Raw genomic sequence first — 9,928 nt, forward strand, 5'->3', positions numbered from 1 at the left:
CTTCCATCTTGTCTCATTACATTGTAGACTTTGTTTTAACCAAGTCAGAAAGCTGATTTTCTTCAGATTAAATCCCTCCAATGTGATGGGATCAATTTGGTTCTTACATGTAATTGATTAGTGCCTAATATTTTTACACTAGCCACTTACTGAGCATTTTGTATCCCAGTTATAAATACAAAAACACTGCATGACAATGTGTTAAAACATTATGACTTCAGTGCTCATTTTATTGACATCACTATAGCTTTCAGGAGAAAAATGTTATTTTTTCTTGAACTCTAATAGAAATACATAGAAAAATAACTTTAAGATATGTTTTGTGAAATTGCTTAGGAAAGAAAAACGTTTTATGCCATATGAATAAAAATGCCTGCTTCTCTTTCTGTGTCCCTTATGAGTTACCAAAACAACCCATGACATTTGACCTTGCCCCAGCTGGTGCTTCATGGAGTCTGCCGGTGATAATCGTTTAAAGTGGTGTCATTTTGTTTATGCCTTTCATTGTGTAGGTCTGAAGCTTAACTACTAATGTTCATAGGCTGAATTATTCCTTAATTGTTGTTCATCACAGCTACTAATCTCATTTTTTATCTCCTCTGAGTCCTCAAATATTTATCATTTACATGTTATTAATTAAAATCTGGAATTTATTAAAGTTTGATCATAATTTAAAAGCAGTGATAGTATATCTCTGAAGAGTAAAACCTTGGAAGCTAACTATTAAGTGATAATACAAACTTCGGGGGTGTTTTAAGTCTGAAATAACTCCAAAGGAAAAAATTTTTCATGCACTCAACTCTTGGACTGAGTAGTAGTTTTGTTTTGTTTATTGTTTTTTTTCTCTTTCCTTTTTTTTAATTTTCTTCTGAGACAGATTCTTACTCTGTCGCCCAGGCTGGAGTGCAGTGTTGTGATCATAGCTCACTGCAGCCTCAACCTCCCAGGCTCAGGTGATTTTCCTACCTCAGGTGAGTTCCTACGGGACTACAGGCACATGCCACCACGCCCGGCTGATTTTTGTATTTTTTGTAGAGACGGGGCTTTGCCATCTTGCCCAGGCTAGTCTTGAACTCCTGGGCTTCAGAAATCCGCCTGCCTGGGCCTCCGAAAGTGCTGGGATTACAGGTGAGAGCCACTGTGCCTGGCCCAGAAGTTGTTTCATCTCAACATTGTGCTACAGGCATAATTACTGGGTCTTCTCCTTGGCAACATTATATTGTCTTGTCAGTTGTTACAACCTTCTCACCAGAATGAAAGATTTCTTTCTAGAAAGAAGTGGCTCTTTCTAGACTATATTATGTGATAGTCCTTACATTAGGAACTGGCAGTAGACTTAGTTCTTAAAGACGAATCAGAAAAGTTTCCTTTGGACCTCAGTTCCACTTAGGTAGCCGACAGACTGAGTGGTGGCCAAACTTTTGAAGGAATTATTCTTCTGCACGCTTTGAAACTGCAATTTGACAATATTCTTGATCAAACTATCTTCATTTCTTAGCCAGCTGTCTCATTAAGTATTTATTGCATAAGTGCCTAGCCTGTGTGAGCCATCAGTGTACAACAGGTTGAGAGACAAATACATGAGAGTGAACAAAGCCAAAGCACAAAAAGGATAATTGTTTGAGGATACAGTCAGGCCTCTTATCTTACTAGGTGTGCCAAGACTGCAAGGCCCTGTTGACAATTTTGCCTGAGCCATCTCAGGACTTACGTAACTAGTAACTTGTGGTCAAGGAGCAGGCTTAACTGCTTAAGAAGTGGATTCCTCACACTCAGTGTTAGCTGAACTGCAACATGAACCCCACCGTGTGCTTGCTATCCATCCAGGCCCATTGCATTGCCCCTGTGAAACTGGAGACAAGGGGAACTGATGCAAATATGCTGAGGTTCGTTCTGAGGGCTGTGCCATGAGTGATAAAGTCCTTTGCCTCTAACCCAAGAGTCTCACGTCTTCTGTCAGCATTCTTGAGATTGTAACAGGCTAACTTACTCGTTTGTCAGTAGGGTAAAGTGAAATCCTGGAACTGAGAGTTTTGGCAACAAGGATGGGATGCTGACAAAGACATGATACTCTGAAAAAGGAACCATGGGCCAGGTTCTGGAATGCAAGACTCCCTGAGATCTGGTAGTGAATGCTCTAACCCTAATGATGGATATAGGGTGAGGGTTGGTGGAGATTAAGAGTTCCCACTGTCCTATCTATTCATGAACAGGAGGCAGTGTTTAGAGGCTTAGCAACATGAGGTGGGATTGAAACAAACAGTGCAAACGGTGCTTTGTGACTCCTGCAGGCAGGCAGAGGAAGGGATGTTTTCAAGATAAGGAGTCAACAACTCCTGTGGCTGAGTCAAGTCCCAAAACGTAAAATAAATGGTGTTATCAATAAGAACCTTGCTGTTCGATTGAGAGCCTTGGGTAGACTGAAAACAGAAGGTTATTTGGTTGAGCTGCAAGCAGTTGCAACACTGCTCAAATGCCGAAGTGAATGAAATGCCACGCCTAAAAGTGCAGAGCAGACCACAGCCGATTCAGCCGTAATGAGGGCAAGATGCTGGGTGCAGGAGTGACAGAAGGTGCCGAAGACTTCAGGGTAAAATGTGGTGGTATGCATGGGAGAAAATAGAAGCCCAGGGCCCCAGTTCTTTCTGGATGTTGTAGGGGCTCACCACTGCCACAGGAGAGGTAGTTGTCGGTGTTTCGGCACTGATCCTGGAGCAAGAGGCTAAAGGAGAAAAAAGGCTGAAAATTAAGTTTGTTGCCCACAGACAGCCTCTTCTGCAACCCTCCTGGCTGGGGGATAATGTGACCTGGCACTCATTTGCCACATGTAGCCCCTGACTTGCACACATTTTCAACTTGTTGGTCTGTGGTCTGTGTTCCTGTGATGGAAAAGGCTTTTTAACATGTTCTGTGGTAAGGAAGGGAAGCTTTGTGGGTGAGGCCTTTTGGGTGATTCAATGTAAAGTGGTTTCTAAATCTAAATGTACAATGGAATTGATGTGTTGTATGCCCACACTTACCTGTCTGATGATTGTCAGTGGGATTCTCCCTTTTGAGGGCTCCCACATGTACAGAGGTAATAATGGTCTGTGTAAATTGCTCCCTAACATGTCTCTGACCCCTCCTAGGTGGTCCTCCCGACACAATACAGAATCCCAGGAGGAGAAAGGGAAATTGCTGACTGACTTAATGGCAGTCAGAGCACTCAGGCCTTTTCCAACCCAGTGTGGCCACCTACCTGACCCAACCACCAAACAGCATCCACTTTGAAAAACAGGCAGCTATTAATGTGCAGCTCTCAAAACTGAATACCTAACCCATGGAAACCTTGGGACTTCCCGGTGTGACATCTAGACTTTAGGGTGGGTCAACTCTTAATTGGAGGATTAACCAGATGGAAAGGCTCCAACAGGCCTTGCTAGTCACATAGAAATCATATATTTGAGAGGGCAGTAGCCTGGCCCTAGCAGTATCTCAATTTTACTTGAAAAATTATAGCTGTGCCTTTGGGGGAAATTTTGTGCCCAACTTAACTGCCATGGCACAGCCACTAGCTGATACCAGAATGGCTGGACTTAGTTCAATTGCTGGGCAGCAATTTGTGCCAAATCCCAGTGATATTTTTTGTAGCTATGGCTAATTCTAAAATGTATATGGAAAGGCAGAAGAACTAGAGTAGCTAAAACAATTTTGAAAAATAAAACTAAAATGAGAGGAACCATGCTACCCTCTTTCAAGACAGTGCAATACTGGTGGATGGATAAACACATAGATCAATAGAATAGAACAGAGAACCAGAAATAGCCTCACACTAATATTGTCAACTGGTTTTAGCAAAGGTGCAAAAGGAGAAAGTATTTTCAATAAATGGCACCAGAACAATTGGTATGATATAAGGCAGGCAAAACTTAAGAACCTCTACTTAAAACTCATACTTTATATATAAAACTTAAAATTGATCATAGATTTCAATGTAAAATATGAAACTTTTAGAAAGAACATAAAGTCGGCCAGGCGCAGTGGCTCATACCTGTAATCCCAGCACTTTGGGAGGCCAAGGCGGGCGGATCACGAGATCAGGAGATCAAGACCATCCTGGCTAAAACGGTGAAACCCCATCTCTACTAAAAATACAAAAAATTAGCCGGGCGTGGTGGCGGGCGCCTGTAGTCCCAGCTACTCGGGAGGCTGAGGCAGGAGAATGGCGTGAACCTGGGTGGTGGAGCTTGCAGTGAGCCGAGATCGCGCCACTGCACTCCAGCCTGGGAGACAGAGCAAGACTCCATCCCAAAAAAAAAAGAAAAGAACATAAAGTCTTCTAAGATGTAGGCTAAGCAAAGAATGTTTAGACTTTACACCAAAAGCATGATCCATAAAAGAAAAAAACGATAAACTGGACTTCATCAAAATGTAAAACTTTTGCTCTACAAAAGATCTGATAAAGAAGATGAAGAGACAAGCCTGGGAGAAAATATTTGCAAACCACGTATCTGACAACTTATAGAATGCATAAGGAAGTCTCAAAACTAAACAGCAAAAAGATAATCCAATACAAAATGGACAACAGAGATGAAAAAATATTTCACCAAAGAAGATAAATAACTAACACATGGAATTTGCTCAGCATCACTGACCATCTGGGAATTGCAAATTAAGATCACAGTAAGACACTACACACCTATCAGAATGGCTAAAATAAAATAGTGTCAACACCAAATGCTGGTAAGGATGTGGAGAAATGAATACTCATACATTGCTGATGGGAATATAAAATGGTACAACCATCCTGGAAAATAATTTGGTAGTTTCTTCAAAAACTTAAGCATATACTTATCATATGACCCAATACTTGCACTCCTGGGCATTTGTCGCAGAGAAATGAAAACTTATATCCACACAAAAACCTGTACACATTTGTTCATAGCAACTATCTGTAATAGCCAAACCTGAAATCCACCAAAATGTCCTCTCATAGATGGTTAACAATGGTACATCTATGCAGTGGAATACTACTCAGCAATAAAAAGGAACAAACTATTGATTCAACCACTTGGATGGATCTCAAGGGCCTTATGCTGAATAAAAAGAAAGGCAGTCTGAAAAATATCACATGCTATATTATTGCACTTATATAACATTATTGAAATGACAAAACAATAAGAGTTGGAAGGAAATTAGTGTTGGCCAGGGGTTAGGGATGGTGGGGGCAGGGAGGTGTGTGTGTGACTATGAAGGAGTGACACAAGGGACATCTTTGTGATGATGTCATAGTCGTATTGGTGGTGGCTACGTGAATCTACGTGTGATAAAATCATATAGAAATATACATAGACATTTACCAATGTCAGCTTCCTGGTTTTGATATTGCACATTATGTGAAAGGTACTCATTGGAGGAAACTGGCTAACGCATACACAGGGCCTCTCTATAATAGCAACTTCCTATGAATCTGTTTGAATTACTGAATTATTTCTATTCAATTACTGAATTATTTTAAAATTAAAAAAAAAAAAAAAAACACAGATGGCAGACCAAAGTTGTCAAATAGGTTATGGTTTGCTGACCCCTGCTTTAGAGTAACAATTCAATAAATCAAATGTTATCTTAGTGCATTATGAGCTGTCAATATTACTACAACTTGGGAGCCATTGAAGATATCTTTAACAGCTAATACATTTGTTTCAGAAATTTGGATTAAGCAAATGTACTTAATCCAAGTATCTTTGGATTAAGGTACTACCAATGTTGGTAAGAAACTACTAACATTCATTCTTGATGGTAATGTCAAATATATTCCACAACATTTTAGCCACTGATGTTATCTGAGCCTATGAATGCCAAGTGGTATATTGATTTTTAAAAGAACATGGCTAACTTTAACATGAGTAGTTTCACCAAGGTCCACTTGTGTACACATAGATGTGCTCATCCAACTATGCCTAGAGCTAGATAAGGGAATACTCATTTGGAATAATATAAAGAATAACAATTAAAAGTAAATTCTAGGTAGTCCCTACATTTGTGTGCATTATAGAAAGCGTAGCCAGAAGCTTGAAGAATGGATTCTTCTCTCTCTCTTCGTGGCCAGTAATCTTTCATTACCCTTTTATGTTCATTTTGAGTTGACTTATAAATGTGCTACCCATTGTTGGATTTTGGACCACTCCTGACAGATTTTCAAACTGTTGGCTCTCTTTTCAAAACTTCTAATATTGAGAACAAATCAGTCTACTCATTGGATAGACTGACCCTAAGATGTGTATTTTGCTCAGAGCCTTTACTAAGTGCAGAAGTCAAAATGTCATCATAGAAGTGTAAGGACTTTTAATCAAGTCATCACTGCTATGTAATGGCATGTACAATAAACTCACACAATAGGCTGCATGTGGTTAGGAACATTGCTGAGACAACAAAAATGCCTAATGCCTACTGGGAAAGGGAAAACTTCAGAAAACAATGGGGCTGTCACATGTTCCTATTACGGTATGTGCATGAAGGTTTTGATGCCAAGGAGAATATGCAAAACCTTAAGCTTCCCAGCTGAATTTACTTTTTTGTATGGAATTAATTCACTGTGTCTTCACTTTGGCAGGTGTATACACAGTAATGTTTGTTAAAATATCCAGACCCAGGAGCTTTAGGGGGCCCTCCTGGAGTTTTTGCTGAGTGACTTTAAAGACCATTTTTCTTCTGCGTGCTCACATTGCAGAGGTTAAGCCCATCTTCCAGGACTTTGCTAGTAGTAGTAAGAGATTATAAACACAATATGAAACTCTGCTGAAATAAAGTCCCCTTCTGAGAGCTACCATAACCACAAAGTAATGGAGATACGGCAAATTTGTAACAACAGGCAATCAAAAAGTCAGATGTCTAGGACTGCGTATAGTGTCTGTACTTACATTCAAATGTCTTCCTTGAGATCTGTAAATTCCACCAAATTGCCGTGTCCAATACTTTTGATAACAGAGGAAGGAGTTATCACAGTCTTCTCTGGCTGACTCCCTCATGCACAGCCCAGAGCAGCTGAATTAAACCTCCTCCAGTGTTATCTAAGCCCTAATTACCCCAGCACGGGCTCTGCAGAACCCTTTTCCCTGCTTCCTCTATTCCGTCTTCTCACCTCCATCTCAAAAGAGACTGCCACAGGTGACAAGGCCAGTCCTGTCCTTCAGTTTTGGAAGAAAAAGGCCCTTGGCCTGACTAAGGCCATCCTCACTCCTGTCCCTACTCGCTGGTTTTTATACCTTCACTTCCTTCTGCCTCCAAATATGCCCAAATGTCCTCCTGTCCTGGAAAGTGAAAAAACAGAAAGGAAAAGCACAACCTTTGCCAGCCCCTGCTGTTTCTCCTCTTCCTTTAGGTAAACCTGGCAGACCTCTTGCAGGGGCTGTCCTTTGCTTCCACAATAATCATTCCTGCCTCATTGAAGTGTAGGTTCACTCCTCCCTGCCCCTAAGAGTCGGTGATCTGGTCCTTGTCAAATCTACTGGACTTGTTCCTAGTTTTATTGTGCCTTGACCTTTTTTAGTAGGTTAAGTGAAACAACCTCGTGTATTCTCAAGGACCTGGGACACCGTAGCCCTACATCAGTTGTAGCTGAGCTTCACTAACATAGTTCTGAAAGTCTCTGATAGCCTCCATAACATCACGCTTTCATCATTCTCATATGTTGGCGACCAATGCCCTTCTTCTTTCATCTCCTAGTTATGGGCATACCCAGAGTTTGACTCTTGGGCTCTCCTTCCTTTTCTCTCATTTCTGGCAGTTTCATCTGTTCTCACAACCTCAGTTCTCACCAAATTTTGATGGTCCCCAATTCTTTCTAGCTCTGAGCTCCAGCGCCCAAAACTCTGCCAAATTAGTATTTGCTCTGCTTCCACATACAGAAAATATCTAAGCCTACATCATCACCTTGTCTCACAGCTCCCCAAGCCATTTCCTCCTTTCTTAAGATGGCCTTTCTTTTTTTTTTTTCTTTTTCCTTTTGAGATGGAGTTTCAGTCTTGTTGCCCAGGCTCGAGTGCAATGGCACGACCTTGGCTCACTGCAACCTCTGCTTCCTAGATTCAAGCAATCCTCATGCCTTATCCTGAGTAGCTGGGATTACAGATGCTCACCACCACACCCGGCTAATTTTTGTATTTTAAAGTAGAAACAGGGTTTTGCCATGTTGGCCAGGCTGGTCTCGAACTCCTGACCTCAGGGGATCCGCCCACCTTGGCCTCCCAAAGTGCTGGGATTACAGGCATGAGCCACTGCGCCCGGTCAAGATGGCCTTATTTTATAAGTGACATTACCCACAGTAAACCCTGGGACATCCCCAACTTCCCCATGCTATACAGAACCATCCAATTAGATCTCAACTCCCACCAACCCTTTTGTCCATTATCTTGATCATATATGATTGGTTCATTCCACCCCATTTATCACCCTAGTTCTGTCCTTTAGTGCCTTAAGCCTAGGTTATTGCATTAACCCTTGCACGGACCCTTTCTCCAATATCTCTCTTCTCCACCCTAAACCACCCGCCATGGACCAGACCAATTACCCTAAAGCAGTGCCTTCATCATGATACTACAATCAAAATTTGACACTTACAAGATAAAGACTGAAACCCTGTACCTGATATTTTAGGTCCTCCATCATCTGGCACAACTATTCCTCTACATAAATCTTTCTAACTCTCTCCCCAGACCACCTTAAGCATACCAGGAACATGCCGTCTTAGCATCTTTGTTCATACTGCAGTCGTGACATATTCTTCCTGCTGGGGCAAGCACCAAAGACTAGCTGGCCTAGGACTTGGAATTAGAAATACGTGAAGTGGCAATGAGATACCATCGCACACCAGTTAAGAATGGCGATCATTAAAAAGTCAGGAAACAACAGGTGCTGGAGACGATGTGGAGAAACAGGAATGCTTTTACACTGTTGGTGGGAGTGTAAACTAGTTCAACCATTGTGGAAGACAGTGTGGCAATTCTCAAGGATCTAGAACTAGAAATACCATTTGACCCAGCGATCCTGTTACTACGTATATACCCAAAGGATTATAAATCATGCTACTATAAAGATACATGCACATGTATGTTTATTGCAGCACTATAGCAAAGACTTGGAACGAACCCAAATGCCCATCAATGATAGACTGGATTAAGAAAATGTGGCAGATATACACCATGGAATATTATGCAGCCATAAAAAAGGATGAGTCCATGTCCTTTGTAGCAACATGGATGAAGCTGGAAACCATCATTCTGAGCAAACTATCGCAAGGACAAAAAACCAAACACTGCATGTTCTCACTCATAGGTGGGAATTGAACAATGAGAACACTTGGACACAGGGTGGGGAACATCACACACCGGGACCCGTCATGCAGTGGGGGAATGGGAGAGGGATAGCATTAGGAGAAATGCCTAATGTAAATGACGAGTTAATGGGTGCAGCAAACGAACATGGCACATGTATACATATGTAACAAAGCTGCACATTATGCACATGTACCCTAGAACTTGAAGTATTAAAAAAAAATAGGTGAGGGAGGAATGTAGACACCGGTTTCTTTGGATAGATCTGAAAGTGTGAGCTTTTACACATCTGAGTAAATTTTTTTCTCATAAAACATCTTACACTCTCAAGGTGTGAAACTCCAGGAGGGATACAAAAATCTATTCAACCTGTAACCTTCAGGAATATAATCAAATATTATATAAGTAATTTAATTCAAAATGTTATGGAACTTTTTGTTGTTTAATAGATATAGAGCTTCAGTTTTGCAAGATGAAAAAGTTCTGGGCTGGGAGTGGTGGCTCATTCCTGTAATCTCAGCACTTTGGGAGGCCGAGGCAGGAGGATTGCTTGAGTTCAGGAGTTTAAGACCAGCCTGGGTGCCAGGCGCGGTGGCTCAAGCCTGTAATCCCAGCAC

This window comes from Macaca thibetana, chromosome 3 (assembly GCF_024542745.1).
Source record: "Macaca thibetana thibetana isolate TM-01 chromosome 3, ASM2454274v1, whole genome shotgun sequence".
Taxonomy (NCBI): Eukaryota; Metazoa; Chordata; class Mammalia; order Primates; family Cercopithecidae; genus Macaca; species Macaca thibetana.